Source organism: Elephas maximus, chromosome 20, assembly GCF_024166365.1.
Source record: "Elephas maximus indicus isolate mEleMax1 chromosome 20, mEleMax1 primary haplotype, whole genome shotgun sequence".
In the NCBI taxonomy this organism is placed as follows: domain Eukaryota; kingdom Metazoa; phylum Chordata; class Mammalia; order Proboscidea; family Elephantidae; genus Elephas; species Elephas maximus.
The window spans coordinates 28741995-28762153 of NC_064838.1; the positions used below are offsets into that span (position 1 = coordinate 28741995).

Here is a 20159-nt window from a genome sequence, read left to right on the forward strand (position 1 = left end):
CTACAGTACAACCTCTAATTAACCTTCTCCAGGCTTACCATCAAGGTCCCTGAGTGGTGCAAGCAGTTTGGAACTAGCAAAAATTGCAATTAGCAAAAAAAAAAGCTGATGGTTCCAACCTACCCAGTGAGTCCATGGAAGAAAGTTCTGGCAATCTGGTTCTGTAAAGATTACAGCCAAGAAAACCCTATGGAACTCAGTCCTACTCTGTACACACCATGAGTCTGACTCCATGGCAGTGGGTTTGGTTTAATCTTCCCAACAGTGGTGATTGGAGAGAAGGGTGAGAAGAAGCCAGACTGGCACCAAAAGCAGCTTGTAGCAAGTGAAATATGTTTTATGTGCCCTTGGAAGTAGAGGGGGAGGAATAACATAAGAAATCATGTTCAGGTTTCTCTTCTAGATTCTAGCTTTCATGATGCTTGAAGTCCAATCAAATGAGAGAGAAGAATGGCTTCTAACATTTTCAAATACGAGAGGTCAATTTTATAGGGGAAATGTGTGTGCGTGTGTATATATGCATATGTATCTCAGTTTCTCATACAGTAGCAGTTTTACTCTTAGCATCCATTTCTGTAGAAAATGAAGTGTCAAGAAACTGCTGTGAGGGCAGGATATTAGTAAAGGCAAGTACATATTAAATCATATCAGCACCTGTGCATATTTGAAAGGTATGAATATATATTACTTTTTCAGGTTTCGGGCAGTGCTTAATATATGAATGAACCCCCAATCCTTATAATCACTCTTTGCTTCCCCAGAGGTCTCTGATCTAAAGCTTGGGAATCACAGAAGAAGTAAACTTCTTTCTAGCAAGACTGAAACCACTTATAGCAGCCTTGCCTAACATGATAGGAAGAGTCCTGGAATTAAAGTTAAAGATTAGGCTTTGGGTCCTGGTATTTATTTAGAAGACTTTAGGTTTAGTCAATAAGTTTTTATGAGCCTGAGTTTCCTCATCTCCAAAACAAGGTTACCTACCTTGCCTACTTCATAACTGTGTTTTATTGAGATCAGGCATGCAGGTATAAGAAGGGGAATAAGTACTTGTTGGCATTATTAATGGTATCACTTTGGTTCTAAAACACATTTCTCTCCCACTTTAATGTTCCTGAAATCTGGATATATCTTATGAGCTATGGATACCTATAATGTGGTAGTACTTCCTTTTCCCTTAGAAAAATTTTAAAGCAGGAATACTTATCTTGGTAACTGGTCTTAGAATCAAGGAAACATATTACACTAATTGACAAATAATACATGAATTTATTTTCTCTTCTTGTTCCTCTTTAAATCTGCAAATACACTCTCCAAAAGACAATGTTGCCCTATCCTATAAGAGAAGACTCTGAGAGGCAGAATAATGCCCCCCACAAAGATATCCACATTCTAATCTATAGAACCTACAAATATGTCACCTTACTTGGCAAAAGGGATGCTGCAGATGTGATTAAATCAAGGAATTTGAGATGGGGAGATTACCTAGGTGGGTCCAAGCTAATGGTGTGGGTCCTTAAAAGCACAAGAGCCTTTTCAAGCTGTGGTCAGAAGGAGATGTGACCATGGATGAATGGTCAGGGATATTCAACATTGCTGGCTTTGAAGATGGACAAAGGAGGCCATGAGCCAAGGGATGTGGACAGCTTCTAGAAGCTGGAAAAGGCAAGGAAGTAGAATTGTCTCCTAGAGCCTCCAGAAAAGAATGCAGCCCTGTGGACCCCTTCATTTTTTAGCCTGCTGACACCCATGTTGGACTTCTGACCTACGGAGTTATGGAGTAATAGACTTGTGTTGTTTAAGCCACTAAATTTGTGATAATTTGTTGGGAGCAGCAATAGGAAACCAATACAGATACATATTTCAGTTCCAGCCTCATTACTAGGTGCGGGCTGGAACTCACAGTCAGAAGGGTCGGCAGGTGTACAGGGCTCCATTCTCTTGGCATCTTTTGGAGACTCAGACTTCTCTGGCTGGGACACAGCTGGACCTTCGTGCAGCTGTGCTGCAGAGGAGGAACTCTGGCTCTCAGCCTCTTACCTTCCCTGCTGTCCCTTGTCTCTAGGAAAGTGTGAGAGTGGTGGGAACTGGGGGGGTGATGATAAGCATTTTGGACTCAGGAACAATCATATAATCTGAGGCCAGATGCCAACTGTTCAGAAGAATTCAGAGAAATGCCAACTTCCCATCTCCTGGAGCTCTTGGGGCTTCTGGAACCAGGGGAAGTCTCAGCATCTCCCATGGAGAGGGAAGCCATATGTCCCAGCCAATTTTTGGCAGGTAACCCCAAAGTTCCTGGAGTCATTTCCCAGACAGTCTTCATTGTTCCCTAATTACAGATGTGGTGGCTTTGTACATATAAAGCATAGCATGGTGCAGTTGATTCTCCAGGATCAGAGTCTTCTGGAGGGCTGGATAAAACACAGATTATGGGACCCCATTCCCAGAGTTTTGATTCGGTAGATCTGGGTTGCAGCTTGAAATTTTTCATTTCTAACAATTTCCCAAGCAATGCTGATGCTGTTGGTCTGAGGATCACAGTTTAAGAACCATGGACATAGTGGGTAAGAGCTTGAGCTTAGGACTCAGTCAGTCTTTGCTGTTTAGAAGTTGAATGATCTTCAGCAATTCACTTAAATCTTGGAATTCTTAACTTTCGTCATCTCTCAAATACAAAAAAAAAAAAAAAGTTGCCATCGAGTAGATTCTGAGTAATGGTGACCCCCATGTGTGTCAGAGTAGAACTGTGTTCCATCAGGTTTTCAATGACTGGTTTCTCAGAAGCAGATCACCAGGACTGTCTCCCAAGATGCCTCTGGGTGTACTCGAACCTCCAACCTTTCAGTTAGCAACCTAGCATGTTAACCATTTGCAAAACCCAGGAATTCCATCTATCAAGTAGGATTATTAAAACTCACTTCATAGGATTGTGAGGGAGAAAAAGTAAGATGATCTGTGTAAAGCACATAGGGCACTGTGAGACCTTAATAAATCATTTCTATTATAATAGTTTTATCATTATTATTATGATTAATGACAAGTTACCAAGTACAACATACAAGGCACCAGAGGCACACCCATAGATAAGCCAATAAAAAAAAACAATAGCAGACAATAAATGCCCCCTTATAAACTGCCTCCCCCATCCAGAACTTTCTCAAAGTCACTCACCCATGGAATATTATTTAACTTTGTTACTCAAGAGGACTCCCCAGAGGAAAGAGTCTGAATAAAATGCTTCACCCACAAAACAGAATGAAAAGGAAGCAGAAAATTTGAAAATACTTTGTGAAAATTTGACTAACAATAGAAAGAGGAAACTCTTTTGGGTGTGATGCAATGGCTATAGAAATGAATAAAAACAAACTGGGCCAGGAGCAAATTAATTTGAAAATAATTTCAGAAAAGAAAAAGGAACTGTGCCATGTTCACTCCTCTGGGAAATCTGAGAAGAAAGAGAAGTTTCTCCCCCCCCACCTCCCCCCACCCCAGGATAATTAGTATTAACATCACGTGAAAAATTCACCCCTGGAATGACTCCATTTTACTTCCACTACAAGGAATTCATTCTCTGGGTCATGGCAACAGAAAAACAGGTTAGGTCATCAGGAAACCCGCATGTTCTGTGATTTCCACACGGGAAAGTGTCTCCTGGTGAAAATTAGCCATATAGATGGACAAAGCAATAACTCAGTGGATTAAAACTCTTCCATAAAAGAGCCCTGGTGACACAATTGTTAACCCCTTGGCTACTAACAGGTTGGTGGTTTGAACCCACCCAGCGGTTCTGTGGGAGAAACACCTGGTGGTGATCTGCTTCCGTAGAGATTACAGCCTAGAAAACCCTATGGGGCAACTATACTCCGTCACACGGGATCGCTATGAGTTGAAAAATAGACTTGATGGCACCTGATAACAACAACAACGATAAATAGTAGTTAGGCTGTACTTCTTCCAAGACAAATTTGTTCATTCTTCTGGCCAAAATCCACTGCCATTGAGTCAATTCCAACTCACAGCAACCCTACAGGACAGAGTAGAACTGCCCTGTAGAGTTTCCAAGGAGCGCCTGGCGGATTCAAACTGCTGACCTGTTGGTTAGCAGCCGTAGCACTTAACCACTACACAACCAGGGTTTCTTCTGGCAGTCCATGGTATATTCAGTATTCTTCGCCAACACCATAATTCCAAGGCATCAATAGCTCTCATTTATTGAGTACTTACTATGCTGAGCACTTAAATGTATTATCTCACTTAGTTCTTTCAATAACCCCATGGGGCATGTACTATCATAATACCTGTTGGACAGATAAGGGGATTGAGGCTCAGAGTCTCAATGACTTGCCCAAAGTCACAGAGCTAGTAAGTGGTAAGCTGGGATTTGAACATGGGTCTTGAACTTTGGCAGCCTGATTGCAGCGTCCCTGCTGTTTAGCACTTGGTTATACTGACTTGCACAATGGTGTTGGCGTATCGCAGGGCTATGAGTTTTTTGGGATTGGACCTGAAAATTGCTAGGAGTTCAGATACTTGTAGGAACTAGCCACCCTCAACTTCACTCATGGTGTCTCTCCTTTTCCCTGAGCACCTCATCTATGTTTCTCTCTTACTACCCAGCTACTTCTGTTCTCTCGTAGTTGTTTCTGCCCCCTCATCACTTTGATGTGCACATGGCTCACCCAACCCGTTATGACTCTGAAAACTTAGGCCTCACAGTCATTTACCTGAGTGTCTGTTTCCCTATTTTAAATCTAAAGAGAGGAAATTTGATTGGCCCAGGTCTTTTCACAGGAGGCTATGCTGCAGGTTGCTGGGGCTTGGAACTGCTGACCTTTTTGTTAGCAGCCAAATGTACAGTGTGCCACTAGGGCTCCATGGGAACTGGGGTGCACCCTAAATGGTACAAACTATGGCAGCATAGGTCTGGATAGGCCAATGTCCTTTAATAATAACAGTTACCGCTTCTTCTGTGCTTATTTTGTTGAGGTGATTTACAAGGATTATCTATTTTAACCCCCACGTGTCTGTCAGTTTGTCGTACTGTGGGGGCTTGTGTGTTGCTATGATGCTGGAAGCGGTGCCACCGGTATTCAGATACCAGCAGAGTCACCCATGGAGGACAGGTTTCAGCTGAGCTTCCAGACTAAGAATAGGAAGAAGGACCTGGCAGTCTAGAAAAGCATTAGCCAGTGAACACCTCATGAATAGCAGCGGAACATTGTCTGATATAGTGCTGGAAGATGAGCCCCCCAGGATGGAAGGCACTCAAAAGATGACTGGGGAAGAGCTGCCTCCTCAAAGTAGAGTTGACCTTAATGACGTGGATGGAGTAAAGCTTTCGGAACCTTCATTTGCTGATGTGGCATGACTCAAAATGAGAAGAAACAGCTGCAAACATCCATTAATAATTGGAACCTGGAATGTACCAGGTATGAATCTAGGAAAATTGGAAATCATCAAAAATGAAGTGGAACGATTAAACATTGATATCCTAGACATCAGTGAGCTGAAATGGACTGGTATTGGCCATTTTGAATCAGACAATCATATAGTCTTCTATGCTGGGAATGACAACTCGAAGGGGAATGGTGTTGCATTCATCATCAAAAAGAACGTTTCAAGATCTATCCTGAAGTACAATGCTATCAGTGATAGGATAATATCCATACGCCTACAAAGGAAGACCAATTAATACGACTATTATTCAAATATACGCACCAACCACTAGGGCCAAAGATGAAGAAATAGAAGATTTTTATCAGCTGCTGCAGTCTGAAATTGATCAAACATGCAATCAAGATGCATTGATAATTACTAGCGATTGGAATGAGAAAGTTGGAAACAAAGAAGAAGGATCAGTAGTTGGAAAATATGGCCTTGGTGATAGAAACAATGCCGGAGATCAAATGATAGAATTTTGCAAGACCAACAACTTCTTCATTGCAAATACCTTCTTTAACCAACATAAATGGTGACTATACACATGGACCTCGCCAGATGGAACACACAGAAATCAAAAATTGACTACATCTGTGGAAAGAGACAATGGAAAAGCTCAATATCATCAGTCAGAATAAGGCCAAGGGCCGACTGTGGAACAGACCATCAATTGCTCATATTCAAGTTCAAGCTGAAATTGAAGAAAATCAGAGCAAGTCTGCGAGAGCCAAAATATGACCTTGAGTATATCCCGCCTGAATTTAGAGACCATCTCAAGAATAGCTTTGAGGCATTGAACACTAGTGACCGAAGACCAGACGAGTTGTGGAATGACATCAAGAACATCATCCATGAAGAAAGCAAGAGGTCACTGAAAAGACAGGAAAGAAAGAAAAGACCAAGATGGATGTCAGAGGAGACTCTGAAACTTGCTCTTGGCGTCGAGCAGCTAAAGCAAAAGGAAGAATTCATGAAGTAAAAGAACTGAACAGAAAATTTCAAAGGGCCTCTCGAGAAGACAAAGTATTATAATGACATGTGCAAAGAGCTGGAGGTGGAAAACCAAAAGGGAAGAACATGCTTGGTGTTTCTCAAGCTGAAAGAACTGAAGAAAAAATTCAAGCCTGGGGAAAATATTAAATGATGCAGGAAGGATCAAAAGAAGCTGGAAGGAATACACAGAGTCATTATACCAAAAAGAACTAGTCGATATTCAACCCATTTCAAGAGGTGGCATATGAACAGGAACCGATGGTGCTGAAGGAAGAAATCCAAGCTCCTCTGAAGGCACTGGTGAAAAACAAGGCTCCAGGAATTGATGGAATATCAACTGAGATGTTTCAACAAACAGATGCAGTGCTGGAGGTGCTCACTCGTCTATGCCAAGAAATATGGAAGACAGCTTCCTGGCCAACTGACTGGAAGAGATCCATATTTATGCCTATTCCCAAGAAAGGTCATCCAACCGAATGTGGAAATTATAGAACAATATCATTAATATCACACGCAAGCAAAGTTTTGCTGAAGATCATTGAAAAATGGCTGCAGCAGTATATTGACAGGGAACTGCCAGAAATTCAGGCCGGTTTCAGAAGAGGACATGCAACCAGGGATATCATTGCTGATGTCAGATGGGTCCTGGCTGAAAGCAGAGAATACCAGAAGGATGTTTACCTGTGTTTTATTGACTATGCAAAGGCATTCGACTGTGTGGATCATAACAAACTATGGATAACACTGCGAAGAATGGGAATTCCAGAACACTTAATTGTGCTCATGAGGAACCTTTACATAGATCAAGAGGCAGTTGTTCAGACGGAACAAGGGGGTACTGATTGGTTTAAAGTCAGGAAAGGTGTGAGTCAGGGTTGTATTCTTTCACCATACCTATTTAATCTGTATGCTGAACAAATAATACGAGAAGCTGGACTATATGAAGAAGAACGGGGCATCAAGATCGGAGGAAGACTCATTAACAACCTGCGTTATGCAGATGACACAACCTTGCTTGCTAAAAGTGAAGAGGACTTGAAGCACTTACTAATGAAGATCAAAGACCACAGCCTTCAGTATGGATTACACCTCAACATAAAGAAAACAAAAATCCTCACAACTGGACCAATGAGCAACATCATGATAAATGGAGAAAAGATTGAAGTTGCCAAGGATTCCATTTTACTTGGATCCACAATCAACAGCCATGGAAGCAGCAGTCATGAAATCAAAGATGCATTGCATTGGGCAAATCTGCTACAAAGGACCTCTTCAAAGTGTTGAGGAGCAAAGATGTCACCCTGAAGACTAAGGTGCGCGTGACCCAAGTGATGGTATTTTCAATCGCATCATAGGCATGTGAAAGCTGGATAATGAATAAGGAAGACCGAAGAAGAGTTGATGCCTTTGAATTGTGGTGTTGGCAAAGAATATTGAATATACCGTGGACTGCCACAAGAACGAACAAATCTGTCTTGGAAGAAGTGTGGCCAGAACGCTCCTTAGAGGCAAGGATGGCGAGACTGCGTCTTACATACTTTGGACATGTTGTCAGGAGGAATCAGTCCCTGGAGAAGGACGTCATGCTTGGCAGAGTACAGGGTCGGTGGAAAAGACGAAGACCCTCAACAAGGTGGATTGACAGAGTAGCTGCAACAATGAGCTCAAGCATAACGATTGTAAGGATGGCGCAGGACTGGGCAGTGTTTCGTTCTGTTGTGCATAGGGTCGCTATGAGTCGGAACTGACTTGACGGCACCTAACAGCAACAACAACAGCATCTATTTTAATCTTCATAGTAACAGCTCAGTGTGGTAGTCACTATATGGGCCCCTTTTTAGATAAGTAATTTACTTAATCCAGTAAGTGGCAGATACAGGATTTAAATCTGGCTTTTTTTTTTTTTTTAACAGCTTTATTGAGAAATAATTCATATACCATAAAATTCACCTATTTAAGGTATACAATTAAATGTTTTTTTTAGAATATTCACAGAGTTGTACACATATCATCACTACCAATTTTGCAACGTTTTTGTCATTTCAACAAGAAATTCCATACCCGTTAGCAGTCACTTCATTCCCCTCAGCCCCACCTCTAGCACTATTGTTATTAGGTGATGTGCAGTTAGTTTTCAACACATAGCGACACCACGTGATATAGCAGAACTGCCTCATAGGGTTTTCCAGGCTGTAGTCTTTACAGAGCAGATTGCCAGGCCTTTCTCCCGCACAGCCACTGAGTGGGTTTGAACACCAACCTTTCTGTTAGCAGCCAAGGGCTTAACCATTGTACCGCTAGGGCTCCTTATTCCCTAGCCCTAGGCAACCACTAATCTACTTTCTGTTTCTATACATTTGCTTTTCTGGACATTTCATATAAATGGAAACATTCAGTATGTGGCCTTTTGTGACTGACTTCTTTCACTTAGTATAATGTTTTCAAGGTTCATCCATGTTGCATGTATCAGAACTTTATTCTTTTTATGGCTGAACAATATCCCATTGTATGGATATACCACATTTTGTTTATCCATTTATCAGTTGATGGGTATTTGTGTTGTTTCCACTGTGTGGCTATTATGAAGAAGCTGCTCTGAACATTCATGAACATGTTTTTTGTGTGAGTGTATGTTTTCATTTCCCACGGATAGATACCTAGAAGTGGAAAAACTCAGGCCGTTTGACTCCACTCAACTTCTGAGCATCATGGCTTTCTGATGTCTGCCTGTCTAGAAGTTTAATTAAAAAAAAAAATTTTTTTTTTTTTTTTAAGGAAGAGTTATGCCATGAAACACATGAAAAGTATTTTTCTGCTTCCTTTTTTTTGTAGTATGGATTGGCATGCCACTGAAGTGCTCTTCTATTGTTTCAAAACATTGTTCTGAACTAGGCTAGCGTTGTAAGAAGCCTTTCTTCTTTTTAACGTTGGTGCCTCTTCCCTTGTGATAGTCTCCGAAAATAAATGAAGCAGAAGAGAAATAAAGGCCAATTTAATCTAAGAACCTAGTTTCTAGTATTGATTTGGGGGTAGAATACACACATTCTTCTTAAAAAAAAAAAAAAAGGCAAGGACAACGAACATAATACAAAAAACGTCTAATAGCAACTTCTCACTCTACTTCTCTAATCCAGTGAAAAAATTCCAAAGCAACATGAACATCAACATTTTGCTTTTCCTGAAGGCCAAGTGATCATTCAGTAATGCACAAATTAAAAATAATTAGTGAATTCTTAATGAATCCATGTTTGGAGTGAATAGATCTATTTACTCGTTACTACATAGGAATCTTTTCAATGTTTTCTCGTTCAGGTACAAAAGAGAATATTCAGAAATTTATAAAGAAAGCCTTGCTTTTCCTATGATGGGATTCTTTTGGGAAAAATAGAGATCTTTTTCTTTTAAATACCTTATTTACTTCTGATGATGTGAGTACCATATGCTTGTTTACTGTTTTGTTTTTTTTTTTTTTCTTCTTCTAATGAACATAGGTCTTTACAGAATGGCTCATTTGTTTCAAGGATAACCAATTTCTTTGGTTTCTCAAGCTATTTGAAGTGTTGAGTCAGACTTAGGCTGTCTTTAAAATAGATGCACTTCCTGCCTCCTCCTCTTTCTCCTAAGACAAAGCAGTTACAAATGTAAATAAAAGGCTTGTTTGAGGAAGAGTTGAGTAGAGAAACTACCAGGCAGAAGCTACTTCCCTCCTTTACTTGCTACATTATATTCAATATAAATGTTTCAATAACAAAGTTTCCTCTTGATAAAACGTACTTTTTAAAAATTTAAATAATATGTACCTTTAAAGGAGAAATATTCCAGTGCAAAGGGACAGGCACCTGGATGTTGGTGAAAATAAAGAAGGCCAGCAGACCTGGACAGCATCTAGGTGATTTCCAAGGTCATGGCTACTTGATCTGCAAAATATCACAGGAAAGAGAAAAACAAAGAGGCAAATGGAATGATAGACCACTGATGATTACAGCCTATGATTAAAAAGCAACCTATTGTCCTACTTCTTACCCTATAGCACTACGTTTGAAATTTCCTGGCAGGGAAGGCAGTATTAAGAAAAATGTAGTCATCAAAAACACTGCAATTCTATTCTGTCTTTTCTCCTGTCCCCAGTGCCCAGCAAAGCACACAAGAGGGTTCCTATTAACTGCCTTGGCCCCCAACGCACGGCAACCCCATGCGAAACAGAATGCAACGCTGCTCCGTCCTCGTGATTTGTTGGGGTTGGACCCTGTGATCCATACAGATTTCACTGGCAGATTTTTGTGAGTAGATCTCTAGGCCTTTCTTCCTAGGTTGTGTTAGCCTGGAAGCTCTGCTGAAACCTGTTCGTAACAACACGCAAACCACCAGTGACATGGTGGCTACACATGAGGTGCACTGGCTGGGAATTGAACCCAGATCTCCTTCATGGAAGGTGAGAATTCTACCACTGAACTACCAATGTCTTCATCCTGGGATACCAAACCTGTGGCCATCAAGTCAATTCCAACTCATAGTGACCCTATAGGACAGAGTAGAGCTGCTCCACAGGGTTTCCAAGGAGTGGCTGGTGGATTCAAGCTGCCAACCTTTTGGTTAGCAGCTGAGCTCTTAACTACTGTGCCATCAAGGCTCCACAGGTACACTATAATTATAAAAATACCTTTGCTGTTGGAATTTGTCCAGAAAAGCAATGTCATGATAAAAAAATCAGACTTGTTGCCATGGAGTAGATTCTAACTCACAGTGACCCTATAGGACAGAGTGGAACTGCCCCATAGGGTTTCCAAGAAGTGGCTGGTAGATCTGAGCTGCCAACCTTTCAGTTAGCAGCCTGAGTTCTTAACCATTGGGCCACCAGGGCTGCAAAGTCATGATACCAAACCAAACCTGTTGCTGTTGAGTCTATTCCAACCCATAGCAACTCTATAGGACAGAATAGAACTGCCCCATAGAGTTTCCAAGGATTCGAACTGCTGACCTTTTGGTTAGCAGTCTTAGCACTTAACCACTATGCCACCAGGGTTTCCAAAGTCATGATAGATAGTAGATGCTTATTAAATATTAGTTTAATAATGACAGGCATTTAACAAGAAATAAAATATTCTTGTATAGTTCTTTCTACTTTGACCCCCCTCCCCAAAACCTCCAACCCCACTTCCCTGGGCTGACCCTACCAAACTGATCTGGCTTTAAATTCTCCATTTGGGCTGAATGCATGACACTGATTACCCCAAATCCTAAAATTCCAATGAGAAGAAAATACTAATTAAAATCTGGAAAATAAACTGAGAACTAAAGGAACCAGTTAATTTGCTTGAGTCTGCATACACTGGGAATGGGAAGTGAAAAAGCTACCGTTCTACTTGGTTGGTAACTGAGTTAAGTAGAATTCAGTGCCTGGTTTATGCCCAGGTCTATTAATCATTAAAAATTTTCACAGGAGAAGGAAAAGATGAAGCTTGCAAAAATTCTCAAGTTTTCCTCTTCTTTTCTCATGCATAATACCCTTTGCTTTTCTGGTTGATTTGAAAGAACCCTAAGAAGGCTAGGGAGCCCTGACGGTGCAGTGATTAAGAGGTTGGCTGCCAACCGAAAGGCGGGTAGTTCAAATTCACCAACTCTTCCTTGGAAACCCTATGGGGCAGTTCTGCTCTGTCCTATAGGGTCACTATGAGTTACAATGGACTTGTCAACAAATTTGTTTTTTTAAGAAGGCTATATTGCAACAAATAGAATTAAACTCCTAACTTGGAGACTGTTCATACAAATGTTGTTTAGTTATAGTAACTATCTTGTTTTGCATTTTACCCAAAAAGTTAAATGTAGCTTTTTCAATAATTAATTGAACTTAATTATCACCTAAAAATAATTGTTAGGAATAACATTGGATATAAAGTAATTGCTCATTCGGCATAACTGTGAAACTATCAAAAAAATGGACACAGAAATATTCATAAACATATTAGTTTTTTGAATAAGAAATACAAATATAAATACATAGCTGTACAATTTTTTTTTTTTAGATTAGGTATGCATTTTTTAAAAGTTTCAGATACAATGAGACTTCCCTTCTAAATACTCTAGGGTACGTCTCTTAAGGCCAAGGGCATTCTCCTACATAATCGTAATACTATTTCCTATGGATTAAATTATGTCCTCCCAAAATATGTTTTGTAAATCCTAACCCCTATGCCTGTGGGGTTGTCTTTGTTATGTTAATGAAGCAGGATTAGTGTAGCGTATATTTAGAGTCCATTTCTTTTCAGATATAAAAAGAGATTAAACAAGTGGGCTGAGTAGAGATAGGGGATAATCAAGGCTTTGAACCCATTAGTTCAGGTTTGAACCTCTGCTGAGAATTTGCATTTCCACCCCAGATATACTGAGTCAGGATCTACATTTTAACAAGATCACCAAGTGATTCTTATGTACAACTTCCTGGGAACTTGTCAGAAATGCCCTGTAGAAGACATTTGCCAGCCACATAATGATTGCCCAGGAGCAGAAGCTCAGAAGGGAAAAGGATCTTCCCCCAGAGCTGACAGAAAATCCCTATAGCTAGCACCTTGAATTCGGACTTCTAGTCTCCTGAACTGTGAGAAAATAAATTTCTGTTAAAGCCACCCACTTGTGGAATTTCTGTTATAGTAGCACCATATAACTAAGACTATTATATAAAAATTAATAATTTCACCATTTTCTTCAACATATAGTCTGTATTAAAAATTTTCCAGTTGCTCAAAAATATCTTCTATAGATTATTTTTTTACTTCTTTCAATCCAGGATCCAAACAAGGTCATATATTGCTTTTAGTTGTAATGATTTTTTTTTTAGTCTCTTTGAAGTCCTCCCTCCTTTTTCTTTTCTTGACACTGATTTATTCGATGAGTCCAGGCCAATGGTCTTATGGAATGCCCCACATTCTGGGTTTGATCGCTTCCTTATATTTTTTGCAAGAACATTTCATATGTGATACTGTGTACTTCTTATAGAATCATATCAGGGTGTGCATAGAATCTAAACGTTCCAATATTGTTGATGGTAAATTTCATCACTTGGTTCAGGTGAGTGATTGCCACATCTCTTTATTGTAAAGGTGCATTTTTCTCTTTATAATTAGTGGATAATGTGTGGAGTGATTTTTAGAACCATATGACTATCTTGTTCCCCATCAACATTTCACCCAGGGTTTTTGCCACCTGTTATGGATTGAATTGTGTCCCCCTAAAATACGTGTTGGAATCCTAACCCTTATTCCTGTAGATGGAATCCCATTTAGGAACATGTTTTCCTTGTTATGTTAATGAACCCATATCAGTGTAGAGTGTCTTACACCTAACCACTTTGATGTAAAAAGAGTGAATGAGGCACAGAGAGAAGCAAGCACAAAGAGGGAGAGATAGATGCCATGTGGAGATCTTCAAAGAACTGAGGCACAATGGGGCTAGAGAAGCTGTCTCAACAAAGATTTCCTCCCAGATTAGGGGAAGGGGGGGAAGGGAGGGGGAGGGAGGGGGAGGGGGAGGGGGAGGGGGATGGGGAGGGGGAGAGATCAATCCTTTGCCTAGAGCCAAAGGCCTGGATTCAGACTTCTAGTCTCTTGAAAGGAGTCCTGGTGAGACAATGGTTAATTGGTTGGCTGTTAACTGAAAGGTGGGCAGTTCGAACCCACCTGCAGCTCTGTGGGAGAAAAGACTTGGCAATCTGCTCCTGTAAAGATTACAGCCTAGGAATCTATGGGGCAGTTCTATTCTGTCCGAGTCTCTGAGTCAGAGTCGACTCAGCGGCGCACAAGAACAGCCTCCTGAACTGTGAAAAAATTTCTGCTCATTAAAGCCACCCACTTGTGCTATTTCTGTTACAGCAGCACAAGCTAACTAAGACAGAATCTGTTGACAATTTTTGTCTAAATCAATTATACTAGAAGTTGCAAAATGGTGATTTTTTAAATTTTATCATTCCTTCTACATTGTAAAAAGGGTGTGGGAGTGGTATCTGACCTCCTCTAACTTCACCGGGGGAAGGACAATCAAGATGAGCAGGCCAAGGCTGATTCCTACAATGCAGAGGTCAGAAATACCTCCTCTCTGCCATCTTTACCAGTTCTGATACCAACCATCCCTTCCACAGCACTCTCTACTGGGTCCAGTAATTCATTGCAATGGCTACACAGAACTCGAGACCATACTCACCATTAAGGGATTTATTAGGGAAGCAACAGTTACAATTCAGGCTCAGGAAAACTCAGGATACAGTTCTTCCATCAGGATAGCCAGCTGTGCTCGCAGGCATGCCTCTCCCTGGCCCTCAGTGTCTGCCCAGAGGCACTCAGCTTTCTTTCTCTGTGGGCCAGGAATCCCACTGTGCTGTCTCCTTTGGGTCTCTCCTTCCTTGGTGGTGGTAGGCTCTTCTTTTCCCATCTCTAGGGTGGCTCATTTCAAGCAGGATGGCAAAACTGACCAATCCCTTTGGTGGCCACAATTACCATATCTGCACAGTCTTGTCCAATCACTTGGATGGGAGTTGTAAGACCATTGCTAGAAAGGTCACACACAAGTGATCCATGGCACCACATACACGTATTGGCTAGATTCTTCTGTAAAGAAGAGCTTTCTGTTTTTCTTTTTACAGATTTTATTTCAGTTCAAACACTAGGATAAGACAATGATATTTTACCCAAGATTTTTTCAAGACCCCAGATCTAGCTTGACTACCAGTGCAATTAAGGATGCTAGTGTTGCAGATGGAGGTAGAAGTTGGGGGAAAATGAGTGGATAATAATCCCTCGGCATGTTTCACTGAAAAATAATGTGTAAGGAAAGTAACACTTTCAAACAAAGTTCTTTATTTGCTTACATGGTTCTACACAATGTTAGCACCAATCATCAGAGATGCCGTAGCTCCCATTACCATAGGGTATAAAGCGGTAGCAACTCCTTATTTTTTCATTCTTTTGTACCACTTATGCTGCCTTCCAGATCTTAAAGGAAACTTTGACAATTTGTCCATCTTCCTTCCATGTGCAAGGTAATTCTTACTTTGGTATAGCTAGTAAGAGCTTGCATCCTTTCCAAGTCAAACAACCCCTTTGATGGAAGGAGAGTGGTAGGGCATAGATTATTGGCTTTACTCTTCCAATAAGAAAACTGAGCCTCTACAAGGTGAGCTGACTGGCCACAGTTACATGGACATTAAGGGTGCAGTTGGGTGTCCAAACATATTTTTTCTGCATTCCTTAGCATATCTTGCACCCTTAATGAGGGCAGCATTTGAGGGTAGGCTTCTAGGTAGATGAATTCAGTTACAATTTTCAGCTGTATATGCTGATGAAAACCTGTTTCTATTTGTAGGGTTTCCCTGGGGCTAGCTGGTGTGCTAGTTTTGGACCTTCTTCAGACTTCTGCTTTGTCTATGATACTATACTGATTCTGCAAAGCCCTCCTCTTTCCCTGCCTAGGTATTTCAAGGGCAAAGTCATAAATGCCATTTTTTCAGGGCTTGTCTTCATCTCAAATTGTGATCTCTGGAATCAGATTCTTGGTTTTCTGGACTAATGCTGTCCAATAGTATATGAGCCACAAGTAATTATTATTACTGGGCAACGTTTTATCCTGTTGTACATGTACATGAGGGGGTCACCATGCATGGGTGCAGACTCAATGGCAACTAATAACAATAATTATTATTAGTTATGGTATTGTCATTATTATTAGCTATGCTGTTGCCCTGGTGGCGCAGTGGCTAAGAGCTCAGCTGCTAACCAAACGGTTGGCAGTTCAAATCCACCAGCTGCTCCTTGGAAACCCTATGGGGTAGTTCTACAGTGTCCTATTGGGTCACCATGAGTCAGAACAGACTCAATGACAATGGGGTTTGCCCTCATGGCGACCCCATGTGTGCAGAGTAGAAGTGCTCCATAGTTTTTCAAGGCTGTGACATTTCAGATGCAGATCACCAGACCTGTCTTTTGAGGCACCTCTGAGTGGATCTGAACCGCCAACTTCTCAGCTAGTCGGTCACTTCACCCTTTTCAGCACTCAGGGGCTCCTATTATTAGCTATAGTGCTTCCCTAATTTGTTCCTGAGGTTTCACAAGACTCTGTGGACTCTATATCCAGCAACCTTGATAGAAAATAGGTAAGTTCTAATGATTATCTCCTTCTAAGGTGGCAAAACTGGGGCAAAGAGATGAAAATGACTCTGACCCTGAACCCAAGGGTTCAGAGGTGCTACTAGAATGGGGAAGGGAGGCTGTCAAGGGGGTGGTGGGAATGTCTCCTCAAAGATAAGGACTTCATACACTTAGAGGCTGGTGCTGTTAGGTGCTGTGGAGTCAATTTTGACTCATGGTAACTCCATAGGGTTTTCTAGGCTGGTGGGTCTGGGTGGGTACAACAGCCAACCTTTCCGTTAGCAGCTGAGTGCTTAACCATTGCGCCACCAGGGCTGTTAATGCTTAGAAGCACTGGAACCTAATTCAGGCTCCACCACTTAATTCAGCGTGTCATCTTGGGAAGTTACCTGATTTCTCCCAGCCCTCGGTTTCTGCACCTGTCAAACAGAGAATAATAAACATGTCTAGTGGGTTTTTTTTTAGGGTTGCTATGAGTCGTAACAGACTCTCTGGCACGCAATCACCACCAAAAAAAAAAAAAGAAAAAAACACCGTTGCCATCGAGTCGATTCCGACTCATAGAGACCCTATACAGAGTTGTTAAAATTCAATAGCCTGATGCACGAAAATTGCATGTGGTTTGGACTCAATAAAATCAGCCTCCAGGATTATTATTACTATTGTTGTATAGCAGGCCCTATGCGGTTGCAGGCAGTGCCTGCTGGGCTGCTGTCATTGTTTTGACTCACCAGTATGCCCCAATGCCTGGCACAGCGCCTGGCACCCAGTAGACATTTAGGAAACATTTGTGGAATGAATGCACGTCATCTGAGGCAGGGAGGGCAGCCGGCTGGCTTTGCCTTCGATCTCAGCCCTTCTTCCAAAAACTGGAGCCTAGGCACCACTTGGCAGTGGGCTGAAACCCACCTCGCTCCAGAAGCCTCCTTGCGAGCTGCTGAAGGGCACCCGGCCTGGACGCGCGTCTTCGTGGGAGCCGCTCTTTCGGAAGTCCTTATTTTTCTGGTTAGCGGTTTATTTACTTAAGCATTTAAAGCTCCCAGGAACAGCGGGGCTGCTTCAAGCAGGGTCAGGGCTGAGGTCACAGTTTGTATTTATTTTCTGCCTCCCAATCTCAGGGCTGGCAAGTCACAACAGGGCCCCTTTATTTGTGCCCCTGAGAGGCTCGCATTTCCTTACCTCCTGCGGGGCGAAGAAGGACACGCAGTTCGGGTTGAAAAAAGTGCTCTCGAGCGACTTGCCCGTGTCCCCGCTTGCGTGGACCGTCGCTCCTAGACTTAGTTTTCTGCGCAAACCTGAGAAGGGCGGAGCAGATTAAATAGACAACCTCGCGCTTTTAATCCTTGACCGCAAACACTGGCGTTTTTGTGCCCTGGATTTCTGAAATTCTTGGCTCAGGGGCTCAAACCGGGAGGGGAAGGTGGGTAACAGCTTGTAAGAACTTCCCAAGGCAGAAATACGAGCTTGCTTTCCCCTCCACCCCTCTCCCCAAGTTCTACCTGGAGGCAAAGGAAAGGGGGCAGCCGGAGGAGGACAGTCCCCATGGGGCGGGGGCGCCCTCCAGGGCTGGTTGAGGTCGCGGGCTCCAAGTCTGGCAATCCTTCCACAAGAAACCAGGTTTGACGCTGGGACTCCCAGCAGGACGCCCCTCCCCCGTCCCCGCGCGCGTTTATTTAGAGCCCAGCCCGGGCGCCCAAGGGATTGTGGGACTTGTAGTCCCTCTGCGCCGTCCCCAGCGTCGCCACGACTCCGGACTCCGACTACATTACCCAGGGAGCTTCCCGGCCTATATAAGCCGCAAGAAGCCGCTTCAAAGTGCAGTAACCATGTGGATGTACTGCTGAAACGTTTCCTCAAGCTAGCTGGGGTGGGAGGAGAGGAGGAGGTGGAGGTGGTGGAGGAGGAGGAGGCGGGGGGTGGAGAGAGAGAGAGCGCACGCCGAGAGGAGGTGTGGGTGTTCCGCTTCCATCCTAACGGAACGAGCTCTCTCTTCACCGACATGGGATTACCCAGCAGCTGGTAACCCCTCTCCTCGCCCTGCTCTCCCACACCGGCGTGGCTCCCCCGGCACCAAGGTAGCGGCTGGGGCCGGGCAGAGGGCGCGGGGAGTTGGCACTGTCCCCGGGCGCAGAAGTTTTTGCCCCACTGTCTGGGAGTTCTTGGTGATTTGCATGCACTTAGCATGCATTTGGGGGTTCCTTTACTCTGGGCATTTTGGGGGCACAGGGGGGAGCTTAAACAGACAAACAAAATCCTTGACTCCAGAGACTGGCTTAGAGGGCTATCCACTGTGGACGGGAGTGACAGTTCCCCAAGTTGGAAACTGTTGAAGCAGCTGCAGGAAATAGTTTTTTTGGGGGGAGGGGGGTATGGGGGTGTCATACGTGAGTCGGCTCAAGGAAACAAATCTTTCTAAAAATGTAGCCCTCCCTCGCGCTGCATGGTTGGGAGAGTAATTATGCGTGTGTAGGGGCTCCGGTGGGGAGGGTTTTAGAAGACGGAAGAAAACCGGGGAAGAGTGGTGAGGGATGAAGTGTGGACGAAGATCATGCCCAATGAGGATGCGGGCTTCAGACAGTTGGCCTCAGCTCCGAGAAACAAGTGCTTTGAGACCTGCCAAACACTTCCCTTAGTTCCAACCCCCAGCGCATTCGAAGTTTGTGCCTGTCTATGCGCATTTGTCAATTGCGGGCTGGAAATAAGTCAGCAAAGTTACCTGTAATCTTTGCGCTAGTGATCCCACCCACATGCCTGCTAAGTTTTGGGGTGGGTGGGTGGGGGTTTCTCCAGGGAAGGAGGCTAAGGAAGGTGGAAGCCTAGAATTTGGAGCATTTCTGTAGGAAGCCACCTTCCGTGGCCTCTATACTCAGTCTTTTTTCTTTCTAAATACTTAGGAGCTGAACACGGCGGAGCAGTATTCGCACCCGTGGCTGGGAGAGTTTTGGCAACAGGGCTCCTGACCTGGGTCAGGTGAGTGTGGAAGCTTGAGTGCTGTGGTCGGTAATGAGCTTTTGTCCTTAAAGTCCTCTCTAAAGAGCCATGGGATGGGGAGTAGGAAAGAAAAGGAAACCCCATGGCTCAGTCTCCAAAATTTGTCAGTGCCTTTGGTGAGGGCTTTAGGGAGTGGATGAGATCCAGGGGGCAGTCTTGCTTAGCACTTTTGGCCATGGCTCAGAATTGAAGCAGCCTGAAGGTTTATGAGAGGAAAAAAAGGCCATTAAATGGAGCAATAAAGGAGAGGCCCATTGGTGGCCTGAAAATGGAACTTACCAGGCAGCAACTTGCTTATGATTTAAATTCTGAAGGATGCAGTGGATTTCACCTGCCAAGATATGTAAGCAAAAATTAACTGCCTCTCTTTCAAAAATAGTCGCTTTTTTTTTTTTTTCTTACTGTGAATGAGTGCTTAATCAGAGTAGGTTGGATTGCAAGAAATGAAAGTACTGGCAAATTGAAAGAATTAGGACTTTAAAAAGGGAAGTTAGTTCTTGAAGCATCAGATAGGAAGGAGCATCTAGCCTTTGACTTGAAGCAACCTGAACGGCAAGGATACCGACAGGTCCCTGTGGTTTCGGTTCCTGTCGTGGAATGAACTCA

The 20159-nt window shown here is 42.9% G+C and overlaps 1 protein-coding gene and 1 long non-coding RNA gene across 3 annotated transcripts in view; one reads left to right on the forward strand and one right to left on the reverse strand.

Annotated features, from left to right (window-relative positions):
* Window positions 1–1221: 1221 nt before the first annotated feature.
* Window positions 1222–18198, reverse strand: LOC126063968 (uncharacterized). 2 transcript variants are annotated; one of them, XR_007514420.1, is made up of 6 exons: window positions 18062–18198; window positions 17742–17857; window positions 16952–16981; window positions 14623–14967; window positions 10230–10346; window positions 1222–2662 (listed from the first exon to the last, which is right to left on the reverse strand). It is a non-coding gene; the product is annotated as an uncharacterized LOC126063968 (long non-coding RNA). The 2 variants fall into 2 exon arrangements; XR_007514421.1 differs by lacking the exons at window positions 1222–2662; window positions 10230–10346; window positions 14623–14967 and having other exon boundaries at window positions 15035–16981; window positions 17294–17857.
* Window positions 18199–18470: 272 nt separating this feature from the next.
* The window catches only part of ITPR1 (inositol 1,4,5-trisphosphate receptor type 1), a 382998-nt gene continuing 381309 nt past the window's right edge, over window positions 18471–20159 (forward strand). Inside the window, exons 1-2 of the mRNA XM_049862511.1 lie at window positions 18471–18637; window positions 19457–19532. The gene's annotated coding sequence lies outside the window, so the exon portion shown is untranslated. The remainder of the gene's footprint in view (window positions 18638–19456; window positions 19533–20159) is intronic.